The sequence below is a fragment of the Habropoda laboriosa genome, unplaced genomic scaffold, assembly GCF_001263275.1.
Source record: "Habropoda laboriosa isolate 0110345459 unplaced genomic scaffold, ASM126327v1 scaffold469, whole genome shotgun sequence".
Taxonomy (NCBI): Eukaryota; Metazoa; Arthropoda; class Insecta; order Hymenoptera; family Apidae; genus Habropoda; species Habropoda laboriosa.
Genome location: NW_017100616.1, coordinates 60,514 through 83,086, shown reverse-complemented (window position 1 = coordinate 83,086; position 22,573 = coordinate 60,514). Strand labels below are relative to the sequence as shown.

Below are 22,573 nucleotides of genomic sequence, written 5' to 3'. Positions count from 1 at the left end.
CAAACTCAAGCACGCACGTCACCCACCCTTCACATATAAGGACCAATTAGAAGGTAACAGTACACGCGAGAATGGTTTCATACTCGAACTGGTAGAAGAAAAAGAGTAAAACGAAGAATAAGTCAGTAGAAATTCTTTCGTGTTGTGTTGGTGGTCGAAGGTAGGTATATAAGTACCTACCACGCTCGTTTCGTTTCAAGAGGAGAGAAAAGAGAGTGACAGCATCGGCCCGTTGAGACGCCCGTTAAAAGATACGCTCGTATCCTTCTATGGGCAGGATGTGCAGGCCGCGTCCAACGATTTACGAGCAATAAAGTAGCAATAACGATCGCTACATTGGTGTCGCGCGCGCGGGGCCTGCATTGTGCACGACGTCCCAGACGAATCTCCACGGCGACGTGTCCACGTACTTCTTGTCCTTCGGGGACAATACGCTTTATGCGACCAGGGATGGCCAAGCTTTTCCGTACAGGTGTTTACGCTCGAGTTTATGGCCCCGTCGCACGCCAGAATTGGACGAGTTACGCGCGTTTGCGGGGATCATTTTTACGGGCTGACCTGGCCTCTTTTCTGCAGGACCTTTTGTTTCGGACGAGAACGGCCAGAGTTCACATTTTCTTGGATCCTTACGACCACGTAACCGCGTGTCTCGCTCAGTTTCGTCCAGTTATTTTTGTTTTTTAGATTGGAGCATTTAAGGTTTGTCTTTTCTTCTTTTTTTTTTACTCTGGAGATAAAGGTTGATATGTTAGCAGGATTGAAGATAATTAGGCAAATTTGCATTTTGTGAATTTTATATTAAATAGTATTTAGAATTTTTGAAAGGAAGAAAATTGAAGAGTGAATTAATTGTATTTGGAGAGTAGGTAAATTAAATTTTAAATAAGTGGAAAGTAGATCATTTAAATCGTTTCATTCCTGAACTAATGCACTTAGGATTTGTGATTTTGTTAAAGAGTAAATTAATTTTACTCTGCAATTAATGATAATTGAAAATTAGACAGATTTCATTTTTTCATCCCTGAATCGATGCATTTAGAATTTACATTTTTCGGAAGTTATGGTGATTGTGGAAAGTATCGAGGCTGGAAAGTGGGGATTTATTTAATATATGCATTGGACAGAATTTGAAAAGTTTAGTTTTATATTTTTTTCGGGTGAAATTTCGAGCGTGATTGTGCGGAAGATATACGATGATGCGAATGTGCTTGTGATAAAATTTTATTTTTATTCTCGGATGGATGAACCTCGAGTGTGTATTTTTATAGGCACTGTAACGGTAGTATAAGGGTTTGAAGTTGAAGGGTAAAAGTTTCTCGGTGTGATTGAGTGCAGCGTGTATAATGACTGGTGTGATTGAGGCAGATGAATGAGAAGCAAATGGGATTGAACGAGCAGCGTATGACGTAAGAGTGTGTAATCTGTTTTCGAAGCTTTCGACAGAGAGAAGCGTTTAGAAAAATATCAGTCACGTTTGCATGAATTCTATTTCATCCCCTCCGTTTTCCGCAGTTCTAAATGAAAAACGCGGAATAAAGTTGATCAATCTTTTATTCCGTTATAATATTTATTGCAATATCTCACTGCACGTGTATTGTTACCGCTATGAATAACGGCTAGCAAAAATTTCATCGGATTCATGGCAAATTAAACGCCATCATTCTTCTAGAAAATCAAAACTTTCGATATCGGAAAAAAAAGTCATCTATATCAATTTTTCTCTCTATATATCGTACGAACAAAATACAAGTAGAATTTCATCAAATTCTCATCGAAGTGTAAAAACGTTCAAACGAAATTTACGTAGCTCTGTCTGCTTCCCTTACGTTCACATAGTTAAAACCCTTCAGTATTTTCAAAAACAAAGAAAAAAACGAAATAATTTACGACAAAATGACACAACCGAGAAGAATCACAGTAAATTTCTATAATTTGCATCCCAAGATATTTCTACTTTTCTTCAGAAAACTGCAGATTTAAATACCGTCAATCCATAAAAAAAAAATATTTACAAAATTCGCGAATTTACGTTCTGTCGTTCATCATACGGTACATTTATCGTTCGACCATTGGCATTGGGTCAAGGAGTTTCGCGACATCCTCCGCAGGGATCGAAAGAACAGCGTGTCTCCTAAGGACTCGCATGGTTGGTTTATGACGTCGTGTCGTAAAACAGCATCCAGACAACGAGGAATCTCTTCGCGTGCTCAATAAACGCGACTGCGGCTAATACAATGCCGTTTGCCTAGGAGTTTTCTCTGTGGGTGTATTTCCTCCCGTTTACAGCGAGATCATGTCGACTTTGCAGTCCGAATTACACCGGTGTAATCGTGCTCTGATGTTTTCACGGTAGAGCGAGTTTCACAGTAAACGTGCAAACAGTTGGCGAAAAATTTGGTCACAAAGTAACACGGAATTATGTCGTGTATCTATTGTTATGAACGTGAATTATGTATGTTAATGATTAATGAAATTTTTAACGTGAAATATAGAAGAAAACGTTTTTTGTTAAATTTAAATTGTGTAAATTAATAATCGACAAAATGTCTTTTCATTGAATTTAAATTGTATACATTAATAATCGATAAAATGACTTTTCGTTGAATTTGATTTGTGTTTTCGAACGATTTCACCTGTATATTTGGTAAATAAATAGGAAGGATTTGCTGCTGTATAAATTCGCAAAAAATTATGTTTGGATAATAATTATAAATGTTTCTAAAATGAAAATTTGTTTTTAAGATAAGAAAGGTAAATATTAAGAAAATTAATGATTGATGGTTAAATAGCGAATGAAGAATTCAACGAAGTCGAAGTTAGAGATTATGAAGTTGTAACAGAAACGAAGAAAAAAACAACTATGGAGCAATTGTGATAACGCTCAAAAGACTGGTATTTTCTAAAACGATTTCATTCAGCTAATTGAGTGAATGAAATCGACAAAAAGAATTCCCGTTTCTCAGCGAGAAGATATAAATTGTTCGAGTTTATGTTTCTTCTTGAGGGATAAAATAGTTTCAAGCGAGAGCTGTTAATGGTATTTGTAATTGTGCTTTGTAAAGTCGATTGATACCGACACTTGTTGCTTTCGATTATTGCGATCGATTGGAGAGGCTCACGTTCGTGAAGAGAAAGTATCGAATGATAGGAATAACTTTTTTGTGTCAAGAGAAACTTCGCGAAAGAACGTTGCACCTTTTCAGTTCCTTCTTTTATTAAATATCACTGCAAGAAACTTTTCCAAGTAATATTCTGAAAATTTCACAGTTAAATAAAATTTCACGATAATTATTTATGCAAATTAAACTCATTTTCAAATTCTTTTTCTTCTTTTGTTCGTTGAAAATAATTCTCGATTTTGCATTCAATTTTCACACATTCAGATTCGCCGATATTTCGTACGCTCACAGCGCAGTTGTATTAAATTGTTAAAAATAATTCCACGATATGTTCCTTGCGGCAAATATAAACGCGAAATCAGGTGACCGGAAAGAGGAACGAAAGAGCGATATTATTCGGTTCGCGTATTATCCAGTTTCGCATTGAAAACAGAGAAAAAAGGAAACGGCTGTTCTCATGTCTTTCTGCTGAAGTTCAACGACTCTTGTTACTTTAATAGAATATTCAAACACGATAAAAAGAAGCACGATTATCTCCAGCAATATTCGTTCCTTTCATTTCCCAATTAATCCCTTCCCCTTTTTCTCGACAGTTTTTGCCGGAGATGTTACGTTATTTCATTAAAATTGCCGTGGTTAAATTATAACGAGATAATGTCACGCGTGTTAGAACGTAATTCTATTAAATCGTGAAGCAATTACTTAGCGCAGCACTTTTCCGTATCGCAAAATTCATTCGCTCAAATACAATTTTCCGTATTCAATCTAATGTGAACTACAAAAGAAAATGACGAAAAATCCAATTTTCCACGTTTAATCTAACGTCAACTATAAAAAATATTTAATTTATCAATTTATCATTTTCTATCAAATAACGACAATAAACAAAAAATACAAAAAATTCAATTTTCCTATTTTTTTAAATTCCTCTGAAGATGCAGAGCATTGATTTTAAGAATATCTTAGATCTTCCTTGCAAATCTTCTACACAAATGGTACATCAATAAATACTTTTAAACTAAAAATATAATTCCAATTCATTCAATTTTTATTCACATAAAACACACTAGCATCGTGATATTCCAAACACTATGCTCCCATCAATTTCAAGCTTCCTACTATCGATCACTCCAAGCGCAAACAAAAAAGAATGTCAAATAAAATCTAAATACACACTGAAAAATTAAAAGGAGGCAAAACTACCATTTAAAAGAAACAAATTCCCCATAAGTAGAATGTAAAACAAAGCGTCAACACGTAATCACTAAATGCATTCAATAATACACAACGCAATAAAAAATTACTGCTCGTGATAATTACATTCAAAGCTCGCCGCGAAGAACGGGATTGCCCCCCATAAACAGCAATCTGCTCAAAAAGCCCACCTCTGCTCCGTAATATTTTACAATGAGAAGAGTAGAAGGAGGTAGAGGAGGGTGAGAAACAAACGAGACAAGGATCCACGGGAACGGATTAACTAGCTTGTATTTAAGAGCGGAGAGTGGCTTTCCCGCGGGACAGAAGTTGCATCGTATCGCAATGACGATAGCCGAAATGGTTGTGAACGTTCTCTCTTGCAGGTGTAATGGCCTCATTCAGAATAGTTTGAGAAAAATGGCCCCGCCGGTTGAACTTAAATAAACGCCAGCACACCGCGGCAGGGATAAAACGATTTATTGGCGCGCCATCACTGGATAACGCTATCCATTTGTACGTAATTCCAGCTACGGTTGCTCCTTATCTGAAATTGTTACCAGGTGAAACGAATTTTCGTACTGACGGTGGGTGCAGTGCGCGTCCAGCGACAACACTGCGCATTCCCGTATAGATTCGCGGACGAATTTCAATTTTACGATACGTGACCTCTTTCTTCCGTTTTTTTTTTTTTTTTTTTTTTTAAGCGGAACGAATTTAATTGTTGACATGGAAACGCTCTCCGTGGAGGGTCAAGCTGTGTTGTCCCTTGGGTGAGGATTTCTTTATGTAATTCCAGGTGGCGAAGGATTAGGGAAGAAAGGTTGTTCTGGAAAGATACTATTTCGTGGGAGATTTGAAATGGATGCTTTTGTTCGGTAGGTAAATTGTGAGAAAGTGTAATTTAAGATTTTTGAGATACTATGTGGTAGAAGTGGAAGAAAGATGAACTATATTATTATGAAGCTACCATTATTAATATTAAATTTTTTATGATTCAAATTTTAATAAAATTTTTTAATTTCCAATTATTTGTGAGACAAGTTCCAATCAAAAATATTACAAATACGTTTCCCTATGTGCAAATAAATATGATACAGAATCGCTAAATTCTTCGCATCATAAAGATAACTTCCTAATCAGCATATTGTTAATACTTCTAAGAAACTATCAACTTAATTTTTTCTTTTAAAAACACTATTGCTCTCTCTCACACTTATAATACATTTAAAAACGTTAATTTGAACATTTACTAAACATTAAACTTTAATTAACAACAAAAACCAAGAATTAAAAGTGAATTAAAACAACCCTTAATTGAAACTGCATAATCTCGGATCCTGCAGTAGTATAATCAATTTAATCTATACAATTGGAAGCGGTGTAATCTCACCTTTAATACACTTTTTGTTTCATCTCGATACGATTTCTGGTTGCGGAGATATCACAGTTGGAAGCGAACCGTAATTTTCGTCGCTTTACTCCACCCTCTCGCTCACACATCATCGGATCTTTCGCTCGCACCCCGTCACTGACCTACCCCAAGTGGGGCTGGTCAGGGGCGCGCGCTGACGTAACGTTTTTTTAGTATTACTAGCCGCGCGTACGCATTTCCAAGAAAGAAAGTGGGTCGCGCCATTTCCGGGAATTTGAGCCGCCATTCAGAATTCTCAACGTACTTTGAAACACTGTATTTCCGGAACCAATAGAAACAAAATGCATCTTCAAGGAGATATTTTTCTCTATTTTTTTGAATGTGTTTTAGTTTATAATTTCGTACTTTTTGGAATTTTATTTTTTACCAATGTGTGATGTTCTATTAATGATTATTTGCGTGGAATAAGTAGTAATTGTGTTGTTAAGAAGTGGATAATGAATTGAATCGTTACTTGAACAATTAATTAATATTTAACACTAGAACAACCAAACCTCAGATTTCTTACTTTATATTACACAAATTATTAAGATACTTTTGTCCAAGTGCATGGTGCTTCAATTAAACAATTCATTTTTCATTAATCATTCTAATTTCTAAGTTCTTTACATAGTATAAATAAATCAGAAGGGCAAAAATATAGTATATTTAATTCTGGTTGTTCTAGTGTTAAGTTCAAATTAATTAACGAGTTTTAACCTGAAAACTGAACAAATCTATTTACATATCTTCGACATGAAATAAATTTCAAGTAAACATGGTACTTTAAAGCAAACTTTAAGTTTACTGCACTAAGCTTCCAGTTTTAAAAGGGTGAAAAATTTCCAAAAAAAAAAAAAATTAAGTTCTCTGCTCGCGAATATGTCCACATTGCCGAAAAACATGGTTCGCGTACAACAGTGTGAGCCCGGCATAAGGACGACAGAAGAGAAAATTCTAACCCCTCCCTTTACCAGGCCATAATTATTTCAGTCGCGCTTAAAGCCACGCGTTACGTCTTAATTACGTCTGTGTCGTCGGCTGCGAATCCTGGAATTCGAGGCGGAAAGAATGTGCGCAGATTAAGCGGAATGAACGTGACTTAAATCCATTGCAACCCCTCGGAACGCCAGTATCGTTTGTAACCGTCAGGGTCGCAGTTACATGGGGAACTGCCTCGAAATACAGACAACGGTAGAGAGCATAGGTGAGAACGAGGACGACCAGATGAAAGAGAGAAAGAAAGAGAGAGAAAAACAGGGATGGAACAGGTTCTGGAACGAAATAAAGAAGTGGAGGCGAGCAGTGGGCGAGATAAGGAACCAGGTCTGTTGAGGATGGCAGCAACAGAGAGGGCGAAGGTATTGGGGGAAAAAAAAGGGAGAAGATGCAACCGGGGAGAAAGGCGAATAATGTGGTAGGAAATAAAGGGATACGGGAAGAGGGAAGGAACTGAAGGGGTGAGTTGCGCGAGAGAATTGCGGCCAAAGAGAGGAAAGAGACACGGCTGAGGAATGGAGAGAGATGAGAGGAGTTCTTTGGGATTTTGCGGCAACTAACGTAGATTTCGACGGATAACAAGTTGTATTAATGCATCGTGAAGTGTCTCATTTTTGTACGTTTTTTTAGACTTCTAAAAGATTGTATAAATTTGAATAAATTTTTTATTGAGATGGTATGGGGTCTTATTAAATTTATAGATATACTAGAAGCAAGTTTGATATTTTAAGAATTTAATAAAGTTTTGAAATACCTAAAAAAGAAATTAAAAAGACTATTTTGAACACTTTTTCTCTCAGTTTGTACAAAACACAATATTTCTAATAATATACAAGAATTATTTTATGGACATTACACTATTTTATACACTAAAAAATTTGTGAAGATTTCTCTATTCAAATTCTGAGTGTAGAAGTATTTCCTTTACGAAAAAAATTTATTGTTGGTAATTTAATAAAAAAAAAGGCCACTCAGAAAGCTGCACTTCCCGACCCCCTTGTACTTAGTACAAGGGGTGAACGATCATCGATGACTGAGAACTTGAAACAAAAGTCAACTTCTCGAGTCTTCCTCACGCTCGGGGAAGAAAGCTGTGCCTCCTCATCGTGGTTGCTTGCACTCTTACTTAGGTAAGAGGGAAAGTAAGATACACTACAGAAATGATCCTGTGAAGTATGATCTTAACTTTTCCATCCACGACGAGGAGTACATGTAACCAGCTACGCACTTTTCTTCTGCGAGAAGTAGTTTCACTACTTGGCCATCTATAAGCAAGACTTCGAAGTAGCTCCAAATGATGATGATGTTATATCGTGTGTTACGTAAGTATAGAGTCAGTTGATACAATTAGTTCCACTTGAAATACTATCATTTGATACCGAAATGGGAATTGAATAAGAAGTAAACAATTTAGACGGTTTGGTATTTTTAAGTAAAGTTTGTTATAAAAAAAAATTCACTTTTTCTAAAGGTAATATGTTTATAATTAATTAGAAGTTGCAACTGGTTAATTTAGTTCAATAATGGAAGCGTTACAAATTAATTGATAAATATTTTCGTCGAATACACAGATTGCTCCAATTTCATTATATCATACACTAAAATGACATACATATACAAGAAAAAAAGAGAGGATACTAACGTTCGTATAGAAAAAAGAAGGAGAGTCTGTGTTGCACAGCGTTTTCGTGCTGTTTCGCACAAGTATTAATTAATTCCACAATGTCTCAAGAATCAGTACAAGTCTTCAATAGTTCAAATTCGTTTTACTCAAAATAACGTTAAGTGTACACTTATCCTTTTTCCCCGTGTACTCTTCAAATGACATCGCAGTATAGCACGCCTGTATTATCCTCGCGAATCTCCCATTCCGCTCGACAAACGTCTTTTACAGTGTTTCTCATTTGCGTGCCGCCGCGACCAAAGCTATCAGGTTAACGCCTCGATGCGTCTGAATCGCAAGCGTCGACGAACGTCGTCTATTCGTGCACCCGTCCACTGGAAGAAGCTAATCTGACGACGCCGTGTTTTAAACTAGAAGGAGCTTTGTCTCTGCTGTGGCAATTGAAAACGAAGATCGACAGAAATGGAGGTTCCGTAAGCAGTGAGAAAGGTGGATGGAAAAAAGGCGAAGCAGCTTCGTGAATATTTAATACCGGATAGAGTTTCTACTCCTGAAGCAAGGAGAACAGGGAGGAAACTGATAAGGGTGTGAATGTAACGGGGTATGAAAAATGATAAGGTGTCTTCTGTAGTCTGAGAGTAGGCGAGTTCTTTCTTTTTGTCGAGGGTGAGTTGCTTTTTGGCGAAACAATTGCGTATCAATTTTGATAGGCAAACGTTGCATCGTTTCGTATCAAAAGTTTCATGTTGTAGAATCACCGAATACAAACTACATTATTATAAAATTCTATTATTCACAACAAAAATCAAAAGAATTATTTCTAATTAATTAAAGAATCACCTTCTATTTTTCTCACTCTCAACTGAGTTCACATTTTCCCCCAAAATTGTATTTCACGAGTACAGAATTAAAAATCAGTTATTTCTATCTCCCACAAACCGGAAACACCACAATCCTCACACTTAATAAATTTACAAATAACTAAATCGTTACATTTCGAATTATCAATATTCGAATATCAATACCAATTAAATCTCCTCCCCTTCGGTTAACAGATAAAAAAAAAAAAAAAAAAAAAAAACAGAGAGAAAAAAAGAAACGTGCAAACACCAAGCTAACATACATATTTCGAAGAATTAATTGCCCCTGACTCAGCGTTAGCATTCACCACCTCGATAAACCGTGTTCCAAAAAATAATCCTCGAATAATTTCGGGCGGACACGAGGCAGTACAACGTTTCCATCCCCCCCGGTGACGTGTCAGCCAGTGGGTTACAACGTGTCCCGGGCGCAGCACGCGCTTCCTGTTTGCTGTTAAATAAAGCCTTTAGCCTCGGCCGGACGAAACTAACGACGCGCGTTTACCGTGCAAATACCGCTGCCATTAGTCGCGCGAGCAGAAGGGATATTACCAAGTTAAGGGGTAGATTTATATGTCGACGATCGCACCGCCGCTAAAACACGCTGCATCATTGACGTTACTTTCGCTAATTAGCCGTCTAGCCCAGGTCGAAATGGTAATTACGCGTCGATTTGCCGTGCTCCTTTCCAACCTGTCTACGGGCTGATTCGTTGAATCCCCCGGCCATGAGCTTTGTATTTCATTCGTGACCAACCTTCAAACTCGATCCACGACGATGATATCGCTTGTCGCGACTGCTGTTTGACGATTCACGTTGATAAAACATCGTTTTAACTGTGTGATTTCGAGCACAGTAATCAGTTGCTTTGACTTCTTCGTTGCTTGTATTTCAGGGCATTACCGCCGGCAGGCTCTCGCTGTATGTTGTGGAAATTGATTGGAATTGGTCAGCTTTGTGACACGGGTTACACTCGTTGCTCTGTCCGTTCAATGTAACGCACTGTTGTTTTTGAAAATTTAGGGACTTCCATTAATTTTGACTCTGATCTGATAGAGTTCTTTTTTTTATTGAACTATTCGTGGAAAGAGAATTCTTGAATTTTACACTTACGTTAGTTGTAAGTTTTGAATTTGTTACGAATATGATTTTTTTAGTTGGAATGACCTGGAGAGGTTATGTAAGAATGGAATTAAATATTTAATCATTTCTTGTTGCTATTGTTGTACGGAACGTTCGTCTACAAAATAAAGTACTTCAACAAGCAGTCGTGGCCGAGTGGTTAAGGCGTCTGACTAGAAATCAGATTCCCTCTGGGAGCGTAGGTTCGAGTCCTACCGACTGCGAAACTGTTGTTCTTTTCTTGTAATTTTTTCTAACTTTTGTCAATGTTATTATATTAAATACGTAACCTAATCACAATTAAAAATAATTCTATTTTTCCTGTAATTCTTGTTATTCATACACTATGATGTTACAGTGTATATATCAAAAACGAAAAATCAAAGCTTTATTTTTCATATAAAAATATAAAAAAGAAAAGTAAATTTCAATATAAAATAAAATTGCAACTTGGACATTTCAAATATGCATAATGTTTCCAATGTTGCACTAAACGTGAAATTGTGCAATATTCATTATCATGAGAATTACTATGAAGGAAATATTTTCCATTTAATTTTCTGCATAAAATGAAGTTGAAAATTACAAATAATACTCAAGTTTGAAAAAACCTTAAAATGTAATTAAAGTGTACAATCAACCTATACTTGATAAACTAATTGCTAAACCTAACAACATTGTGTTTGATATTTGATTAAAAAGGCCACTCAGACTCGCTCAAGAATAAAGAGTAAAATATCGGAATTTCCATTTAATTAAATAATTGAATATGTACAATCGCTCACATCGATCGACGTACGGATTTCAACAATTAATTAACAGTTACATACCTGCTTTTTGTAGTTGCCTACGTGGATAAACAAAAAAAGGAGAATTCGTAGGGAAAATTGCTGCTTTCATTATCTGCGTAACGCGTTCTCGAAACAACGAAAGTTCGACGATCACGCAGTTAATTTCGCTGCGTTGCACACGTCGAACGAAAATGAAATAAACAATTCATCAGTGACTTGGACGCGATGAATTTGTTAAAACTTCCAGCGGAAAATTTCGTTCAACGTGGATGAAGAATTCTCGTATTAATCGAGATTCGATTACGCTTCGGGTATTTTTTCGCAGATGAATGGAAGCGCAAAAATTTGAGAATTATCAAGAACTCAGAGGTAGATACATTCATAAAAAACTATGAAATTCATACGAACGCAATAATTAATTATTTTGAGCAATAAAAATAGCTAGCGTGACCGACAATTCATACTGGGTGTTCTGTAGGTTTTAATACAAGCTTTGCCAGTGTACCCTACAGATAAAAATAAGAATAAAATTTTATAGATAAAAAAGTGTATAAATGATTTATTAAAAAGTCTGAACAAAAATACGAATTTCTACATTTCCAATTTTGTAAGTGTTGCCTGCCATTACCCACATAAGCTTGATACTAAATTTACTGCAAATCAAATTTCATCCCAATTTTCTCTAATTTCGTCAAAAGCAGTATTAATCCTCTCAATTAATTAATTTCCCTCACAAATAAAAATCTAAAGATATAAAGAGACCAATAATATCTTGCCCTATATCGAACTAAACGAGAAAATGCATTTATCCTGTTTTCTCCATTATTTCTTATTTGTGTCACAACTTTTAAATAAACCATTATTATACCATTTCTTACACGACATTCAAATCTTATTTTTACCTGTAAAACACACTAGCAAAGTTTGTACAAAAATTTTTAGAACATCCTGTATATATACATTTTATGAAAATATAATTTGAATATTAATTCTTCTTGACACGGTACGTAATCTTTGGTCCACAAAGGGTTAACATTGCTGCAGCGACCTGGTCACGGTGGCCCGGTTCTTTCATCGGTGTGATTTGCATGACACAACGGCGGATTAGTCCGGAGGGGAAGCGGCGGAAAGGGGTGGTTCTGCGGTCGTTTCGTCGACGCGCGTTTTCGCAGTTCGGCGTCGAAACGCCGAGTGGACGCGTGGGCGTCGTTGAGTAACTCGCACGCATCGGTGGGTGGACACGTGTGCCGCTTGTTTGCTGCGTGCAATGGCCCACAACGACGTGCCAAGAAGCCGGTAAACAATACGAGCATACATTACACTTACGAGCACCCACATTCACCATTGTGCACGCACCCTTGTTTCACTCCGCGTTTCGGCCATCGCCTCTTTTTGTGCCCTTTTTTCTCGACCGTTCCTCGCTCTTTTACCACTCGTTTCCCACCTCTCTCTCTCTCTCTCCTTTGATGCTTTCTTTGCTACACAAGGATTTTTATTATTTTTCTTAAAACCTTGCTTCCTTTTTTAGGGTTTTCTGCGAGATACCGTGTGATTTCACTGAAGACGAAAATAACACGGAGAGAATTTTCTTTTATTCTTTGAATTAATTCATCTTTGATGATAATTTTTGTTTAATTTTGCATTCAGTTGGTTGGATATTTGGGAATTAATTTACCTTTCACGGCAATTTTTGTTTTAATTTCTACTTAGTTGGACAGAGATGAATTTTAGAAATTTTGCAAACTTTTTATGGAACTTTTTTTTTTTTAATTCTGGAAGTCTAACGATTATAAAAATTTGATTTTTTAGTAAATGATCATTCTGTTCCTATTGAAACATAAAATGTAAATTTCAACGACTTCACGGTAAGATATTTCGCACTGAATTGTATTTCATTCAGAAATACACTGAAAGGTCGATCACAGATAAATTAATTATTCATTACGTTCAATCGTCGTTGTCCAGTTACAGTCAAATTCAATAACGCTCACAGAGATAACCACCGCATCTATTACATCCATAGACGTGTCGTTGATCAATTGGTGATCGTACCAATTATGTTCATTGGATGTTGTATGTCCTTTATTCCGGACCAATTAAATCGATCCAATTTGCGATATGATGTAATAATTAGTCAACGTTTCAACTGCACTTGTAGTTTTGCTTATAATTGCAAGATTTCAATTGATTAAACGACAAAAAAAAAATTCTTCATACTAACCAATTTGTGAATTATCTTTTAGAATTTTAAAAGAAATTCTAAACTATTTTCTAAAACGATACAATTAACTTAGAGTATACTTTGCTTTCGTCCAATTTGAAATTTGAAAATTTCAACTTTTCTTTTCAAACGTTTCACGAGAATAATTGCTCGTAAGAATTGATACTGCTGTAATTAATATCGAAACATTTCTTTTCCTTCATTTTATTTCCTTTCCATTTATTCCCTTCTGCTCGATCTCCTTTCTCTTCTTGGGAGCTTTATTCACCGTCAGCACTGAATACGCCCGCTTCTTCTTTATTTATTTTACATCCGTCTTACTTGTTTGTTTTCCAGCGTTGTTTTAACAAGCTTTGTTAACAGCAATGTTTGTCAAATCTTTCCCTCGCCGTTTGCTTTCCTACCCTGTTTTAGGTTCCTGATTTTTACGCTTCTCTCCAATCTCCGACGTTGATGTTTTCGCGTAATCTTGTCTGTTTCCTCTACCTTCGATTTCCTTCTCTCTTCGTTTATTTTCCTTGTACCTACGTTCCCTTTATTTGCTACCTATTAGCTTCACGCTTGCCTAACAACCAGACGTGTATAATCAACCGTCTAAACAAAAGTTTCGTCGATTCGAAAATAATATCAAAACGAGCAAAATCGTACGTTTTCTAAATGAAAATTGAAATTTTCAAAAGAGAATATTTGCGAGAAACGTTTTTAACTCTTGTCTACACAGGTAGTTTTTGCGTTTTACATGTATTCTATACTTTACAACTAATTGGAAGGATGCGGGAATGTTTCGCTAACGGAACTTTGCCTCTTCCGCGGCAAGAAGTGTCCCAGCATTAATTAAAGAACTTTCTGCCAGCCAGAGTATATACCGTTATTTTGTTTTAAAAATTTCTGATGGTGCTTGCAACCTCTCCTCTTTTCATTTATTTTCCCTGAATAGATATTTATGATCAAATTGAAATTACCTAATAAGCATATTTCACGATGGTTTTTTTTAAAGGTTAGTTAACTCTGGAATTGAGGAACTTTTCTTTCATCTTTTTCTTTATTTCTTTGCCACTAATGTCTGGTTTAAAATCAATCGATTTCTCGTTTTTAACTCTTTTTAATCTCTGATTAAAACCTGTATCATGACCTAACACACTTCAACACATAATTCCTAAGAGTCACACATTTCCAATTCTTCACTTCTCAAACTTGACAACTCAAATGGTAAAAAATCAAACAACTGTTCACCTAATGAAAAATTCTACCTTCCCTGATTCACAGTGTGACAGCACACGTATCGAACAGATCGTTCACAACAATTTCCAACGTTCTACTCGCGCAACAAATCTAAAAAGATATCGAAATAAACGAGTAAAAGATAGTCTGAAACTCTCGTAAAAGGAAGAATATCACGAGAGAGAGAGAAGAAGCTATTCTTGCATCGGCCTTGAACGTCCAATTGATTCCGTGGGGAAAAATTGGCCTCGACACCGCTGCAGGACGCGAGCGAAGGATTTCGGGGCCGAGGCGCAATTACTTGTATCGCTAACGAGCGTGAGGCACGCAACTCCCGGACTAACTCTTCTCCGTCTGCCGATCCCAGGCCGAGCGATTTTCGTTCATTCGGATTAATTAAAAAACCACGGGGACGAGGCATTATCCCATTGACGTTGTTTCATTTCGAAAGGATGAACGTAAAGGCGAGCAACAAACGCGAGCTGCTCTCAGTTCCAGACCATACCACAGATTGTATCGCGGATGATTTACTAACTTTTTGCGCAAAGATAATGGGTCTTCGGCCGAGAAGTGCGCCGATAGCCAATTTCTTTCACCAATATATATAGGTACCACGAACGAGATACACACCAGTGTACGCACATGTGATGCGCACACGCGGTGCACCGCGCACGGTAATCTCGTTTTTATCGGGCTCTCGCAAAATCCTCCAATTAGCGCGCATAACATTACCGTAATTACAGTACCTACCGAGGCAACCGCGGCATCATCATATCGATAGGGTTAATACGCCCTCGAAAACCGTCCGTGGGGCTCCCCCCTTTTTCTCGTTCCACCAAATTATATTCCACGCCTGCTCGCTCTACTCGCTTCACCTCTCCACGTCTTTTTCCTTCTGTTTCCTTCCTACAATGATCTTACTATTTTTCTTCTTTTGCACCCTTTAGGTCTGAAGGCGTAATAAGCGTGCAATTAAAAAATAGCGCGGTGGAAAATGAGTGAAGAGTAATTGCAACGTGACACGCGCGACCTCGTGATCTCCATCGAATTTCCATGAAATTGGAGGGTTAAACACTTTATCGCCTGTAATGACGAGACGTTTGCTCTCGTTTAGCGTGTGTACGAGTGTGGGGTATTCTTTGGGTGCTCGGTTTCAAGGGTAATTTGACGGAATTAAGAGTCTGATTTGAGAAGATCGAGGTGAAGTTTCTTTCGACTTTATGGGAGTATCATTAGTATGATTAGGAAGCGAATTTATTAATTGGAGGAGAAAAGAATTTGTTGAAGTTTTTTGGTATCCTTGGAGTGAACGATTTTGTTTAATTGTTCTAAGAAGTTTAAACGAAATTTAAATATCCAGAAAGCTTAATTAATTTCTTAAATTAACGTTAATTAGAGATTACATTTTGTAATTATTTTTAACACATTCACAGGTTAAGATGAAAATATATTCCTTCTCAGAACGTTCAAGAAAATGGTACCTGTCTTACCTATTTCACACTTTTATTAAATCAATTAAAATGTTCAATTGAATTATTCCTTAAATATAAATAACACTCGCAATTTAATTACTCATATAAAAATTCGAACATAAAGTGCCCTCTATATCAAAAGTACGACTTCTAATTTTAGTCTCTCGTGACCCACATTTGGGTCAGCGGACTGTGAACATGCTAATATTTCTCTTCCTTCTGAATTGCATCAATTCCTTTATTTAAAAACTTCCAGGAAATGGTGTGTTTCTATATAGTTGAATCTATCCAAAATTGTATCATATTATAAATGAAAAAATTTCCACGCTAATAAAAATAAAATGTCAAAACTTCATTTTTGATAAATTCTACTTTTTCTCTGTTAAAATTTCAACGTGAAAAATGTTATCATTCTACCACTTTATCAACAAAACTTACGGAAACAGATGCAACACTTAAAGATAAAGGAACCACCTGATGATTTGTATCTAAATACTTGAAAGTTTTCACGGATCTTCAACATGCTTTACAGTTGCAAGATCCGCGGATCTCGGGGGCAATAAATTCAAAGTGCATTAGGAAACTTGGTAAGAATACAAGGCACGTTATACGCCGCCTATAACGAACCATACAATAGCTGTGCACCGTTGGAAACTGGAAGCCGCCACACGTACCATTTTCGAGTGACAACCAGCTTAAGATGTAATAAGACTACGATAACAAGGGAAGCTACCGCGCGCTGGTTACAAGATTCTACTTGACAACACGGTTTTACAGTCATTCCCGTCTGGATAGTTGGATCTGGATTAATCCCTTCCTTCGCACGATACGCACGCACAGCATACAAAAGCCTCAAACAATGACTGCTACGTTGAGGACTTAATTGAAACGTCTTTTCAACGCTCTCACGATCAACGAATGCCTGTTTCTCGAGTTATATTATATTTTGACGTTTTGGATATTTTTTCTCGAAAAGTTACATAGTTTGTGAAGTGTTCAACGTAATGAGAATATTGTAATTGCTGTTTATTTTCTGTGAGTACCACAGTGATTCTTTTCACGAATAATATTCATTGCAAGTTTTTTAATATTTGCAGTGAATTTGTATTAGGGAAAAGAAAAAATGAATCAAATTTATTCAACAGTGTCAAAACATTAATCTAATTTTAGTCAGTAAATTTTTCAATTTTTAAATCAATTTTTCCTCGGTTTAATATTCTAGTAGAACGATATTGTTACACACAATAAACAAACAAAACTAAGAAATAAAACGTGTATCCTTCATTCATAAATTTCAATAAACTGTGTTTTTTGAGCTATTCAAATAATACTACCTCCTTTGATATTCTCATTCTTTGTGTACCCTCTCATTCATAAAAATTCAATAAGCTCTAGTTTTTAAACATTCAAACAATACTACCCTCTATTCTCTTATATTTTCTCAAAAATCAGCTTTATACACTCACTCCTTTTTATACCCAACTTCTCCCTTGAACATTCAAAGTATAAACCTTACGAACGTACACCAAGCAAAGCAGCTAACTCAACAGAGTCTCCCGAAAATGAACTTAAAACAATGGAAACTCGTAAAAGAAAAAAACACAGAACCACTTTCACGTATGTGACAAGCATAATGTCGTCAGGATGCAATATCACCGTAATGCAAAGTTTCCACGCGGAGTAATTAACTCAACAAAGTTGCGTGGACAGGTTGTTGGCCGTGAGAAGAGGGAGGTAGGGAGGGTGAGTTTCTAAGAGGGTGGTTTACAACCGTCGCTGTCCACGTGCTTCGCCTCGGCGTGTCAGAGAGTGGAAGCAGGCCGCACATAAATTCGGCTGGGTTCGAGCCGCAGATGCGAGTCGTCGTCGGTGGTGGTTTGGCGCGCGACCAAAGCTGATCGCGTTACAAAGTAGACTGGCCAGAGTTATGGGACCGCCTCCTTCTGGGGATTTCATTATTTTTGAGAAACCGACGTCATCAGACGGCGACGTCGAGCGTGGAATTTTCAAAGATCTTTATCAACAGAAACATCCACTTCTTCGTTTCTTCTTATTTTCATTATACTACCTAAGTTATAACAACCTCTTTCCTTATGGCTCCAAGGTGATCTTGTTCGTGGGAATTTTATTGGTTTTTCGAGGGACGTCGACCGTTCGTGAGAAAAATCTGATAGCGTAACTGTATTGGCAATTTTTATGATTCAATGGATCTCTGATGAAATAGAAGAGAATCTGACGATTGATCTTCGCTGAGAAAATTCGTTCCGATTAGTATTCTATTTTCTTTCTTTTTTTATAATTGAATCTATAATTGATTCATATTTGCCTGATTTTTCTCGCATGGAAAATAATTTGCCATTTAATCTAGCGAAAGGACGTCTACCGAAACGGAATCTGCTCGGAAACCAGCCCACAATTAATAACACTTGGCACGCCGGCGTGAAGCGCAAAAACGAGAAGCGCAATCTCATTAATTACGGAGGCCATGCCGATGCCGCAATGCGAGAATATTTCCGAAACCGGCCGGATCCGGAGTTTGTCAATGAAAACATAATTAAAAACCGCGTCGCGTGTTTCATTAAAAGCCAACACACCGCTTAATTAAAACAGTTACAACGTTCACCGCGTTCGCAGCGACTTAAAATATTTCCGTGGCCACGTGCAAACCGACCAAGTGCAACCTCTATTCTGTCCTCTTCGAACAACGAGACAAAAAAGACAAAGAAGAGAGAAGGAAACAAAAAAACAGAACTAACGACGGGGATAATATTTCTCTATTAGTTATCGATTTTTTACCCTTTAACTTGTAACAACGAGTCACACTCGTGGTATAGATTTTGGTGAACGTGTGATAGAAATAATTAATGCTTACACAGTATTAAAATAGTATAAGTTTGCATGCATAATAGTTAAAAATAATCACAAGACAAAGGGTTAAATATCGATACCAAGTAACGATATAAGATTTTGAAATACCCAAAGAAATTAAAAAGACTATTTTGAACACTTTTTCTCTTAGTTTGTACAAAACACAATATTTCTAATAATATACAAGAATTATTTTATGGACATTACACTATTTTATACACTAAAAAATTGTGAAGATTTCTCTATTCAAGTTCTGAGTGTCCGAAGTATTTCCTTTACGAAAAAAATTTATTGTTAGTAATTTAATAAAAAAAAAGGCCACTCAGAAAGCTGCACTTCCCGACCCCCTCGTACTTAGTACAAGGTTAGTACAAGGGGTGAACGATCATCGATGACTGAGAACTTGAAACAAAAGTCAACTTCTCGAGTCTTCCTCACGCTCGGGGAAGAAAGCTGTGCCTCCTCATCGTGGTTGCTTGCACTCTTACTTAGGTAAGAGGGAAAGTAAGATACACTACAGAAATGATCCTGTGAAGTATGATCTTAACTTTTCCATCCACGACGAGGAGTACATGTAACCAGCTACGCACTTTTTTTCTGCGAGAAGTAGTTTCACTACTTGGCCATCTATAAGCAAGACTTCGAAGTAGCTCCAAATGATGATGATGTTATATCGTGTGTTACGTAAGTATAGAGTCAGTTGATACAATTAGTTCCACTTGAAATACTATCATTTGATACCGAAATGGGAATTGAATAAGAAGTAAACAATTTAGACGGTTTGGTATTTTTAAGTAAAGTTTGTTATAAAAAAAAATTCACTTTTTCTAAAGGTAATATGTTTATAATTAATTAGAAGTTGCAACTGGTTAATTTAGTTCAATAATGGAAGCGTTACAAATTAATTGATAAATATTTTCAATATTACACATATTATACACTAAAACGACGTCGAACGTTCAAAATTAATAACCACTTATGCAATAACTACACAGATAAAATGGAAAAAGAACGAGAGTCTGTGTTGCACAGTGTTTTCGTACAAGTACTTCCGAATTTTCTAAACAATTACTCGAATTTCTTGAAGATCGTGAGAAACACGCGTATCTAACACCCATCGCTATAAAGTCACGCAAAATAGGGGAAAAGCGTAAAAGGAAAAAGGAGGAAGAAGAAAAAGAAAAAGCGAGACACGAAAGCATTTCCTTTCGTCCCTGTCGGTGTTCGCGTGCCTGGAATCGAGGAAACACCAGCCTGTTATTTATTATCGAGGACGCTGCCTAAAAGTATGACGCAGATCCCCGCATCTCTCTCACAGGCTCTGGGCTCCTTTTCACTTAGTAGAACGTGCCCTAGCGCGAGCGTTATCGACATGAATAATCACGAGGGCATAAGTATTCGCGAAAGTTCAATTTCCTGTCACGCCGACCGGTGATTTATCGCTTGACGCCTGTACATACGCGTGGATATTATTTACCGCCCTCTCGATACTCTCTATACTGCCCGCCCCCGTTTCACCTCCCTGATCTGGCTCGTTCGTGGAAATGTTCCCACTGCCGTGAGAAATAACCGAAGAGAGCATTTGTTATTCATGAGGCCTTCCAACGCCGCGCGTTTCTAGCTTCTGTCCAAGCTAGGCGCGCGCGCGCGCGTGTGTGTGTACACACGTCGATTTGGGACTCGACCGATTGAGGATCGTTTCAAGGAGCGACTTAGCTCGCCTCCGAGTTCAGTCTACAGACGAGAAACTTATTTGTCAATTTGACTGTCTGGGGATAGCTTGACGCGGACTGCCTCGTTGATTGATGACGCTCTGTTGTTTGACTGCCAGTGAATTTTATGATTAGGGACTGAGGGTAGATCGAGGCGATAGCAGGATTTCACGGTGGCAAAGCGAGTGGATTAAAGACGATTTTTAAAAGTTTTGCGAGGGATGTTCTTGGAGGAATTGGAGTTCGTTTTTGTAGCTTTTCGAGAGAATTGGTTGATGCGAAGAATTGTTATCGTAAGAATAGTGTAGTAGATTTATGGTAATTAACACTTAAAAAGCACTCAGGTATACACATAACCCTAAAATCAATTATACTAACAATAAGAGAGACAACACAATAATTCCATCATTCCTCATTTCCAACCATCAAAACAAAAATTCCATCATCCTCCCCAAATCACACCATTTTTACCAAGGGCCAATTATCAAAGACTCTCACGAGCTTAATCTCCTTGAACCAATTAAACCCAAGCATCGTTCGATCCTAATCTAAGCCACCCTCGCAAAAAGTCGGCAGCAACCGAGGCGCAACAAAAAAGGGAAGGGGGGGGGGGGGGCAGACGATCCCGAAGGCAATGGCAAAAGCCCGATCTCGAAAAATCCGGTGAAGAATTCAGATCAATCACGCGCGCAACGAACAAGAAGGGAGGAGAGGGAAGTTAAAAAGGAAAACGCCGCGGTGGCTGCTGCAGGGGCGCAGCAATAAATATCCGCAGATCGGAGAAGATGCTTTCAGTAGGCTTCGTGGCAGCAGAGGGCCCGTCGAAAAGGCAATCTTGCTCGTTCAAAACCGGCGATGCCATCTTTGCGCGCGCAGACTCGCGGTTACGCGCTTGTGTTCAACCAGCCAGGCAACTAACAAAGAAGAGTAACCAGCAGAAGCAATGTAGAAAGAGTGAAAAAGGTGAAGAAGAAACGAAGAACGGAGCGAGCGAGCGAGCGTGAAAGACAGAGAGAGAGAGAGAGAGAGAGAAGGCCGAAAGCCAGGCGACCGGTCGTTCCTCAGTTTTATCTAGTATCAAAAAGCGCCATCGACCGCCGCCAGGCAGCCGTTGCACGATCCCATCGCGGACGGCGCATTAAAAGCAAAAATAAAATTATTGGAAAGCGGCGGAATTCGGCGTCGACCGGCTGCCCGTTCGGTGGTTCCAGCCGGTAGATATAAACGGCCACGTTCATCAAGCTGGCCGGCCTTCTGGCTGCCTCTGCCTCTCGCTTGTCTTCTTGCCCGAGCGGATGGCCAGCTTCTGATAGCATTATACGAAAACCTGAAACCCTATGCTTGGTCTCCGTGGTGTTTTGTAACAGAGGAGAGAGTGTTGCAGGCGGAAGAGGTGGGAAAAGTTTGATGAGGGTTGTTTTCGATGGAGAGTGAAAAGGTGTGAGAAGTGGGAACGTGGATATGTTTCTGTTGAAAAGAGATTAGAGTATCTTATCGAGCTGTCATTGTTAGCTTAATATCATGAGTTAGTAGAAAATTTTCATATGTTTTTCTGAATTATCTAACGTTGAATTATTACACAAACTGGTTAAAAACGTTGCTACACATGTTTCCATACACTGATACAATTGCAACAATATCAAGATTTTAAGTTTCACCTCGAAGAAACTCTCCTCAACAGATCCTTCAAAACCAAGAAAATCAGAAACCAAAAGAGCACCAGTATCAGGAGTAACACAAGTAACAAGGTAGATCCTAACTCCGGGTGGATCACCGTTCACCGCTGCAACCAATCCAATCGATCAGTTTTATCAACGGAACAAAGTTCAGGTGAGCCTGCCTCCTCTCTCTCTCTCTCTTTCCATCGTCTGAAGGGAATAGCGATGTTTATATCCGTAGCTGTATCCTGACGCCTGTTAGGAAAGCTCGTCCGCTGTTTTATCGGGACCGCTGTTC

General features: G+C 37.8%; 1 non-coding gene across 1 annotated transcript; it reads left to right on the top strand.

Annotated features, from left to right (window-relative positions):
* The first annotated feature begins 10,474 nt into the window (after positions 1 to 10,474).
* Positions 10,475 to 10,556, top strand: Trnas-aga. Its single transcript has one exon. It is a non-coding gene; the product is annotated as a tRNA-Ser (tRNA).
* Positions 10,557 to 22,573: the final 12,017 nt, after the last annotated feature.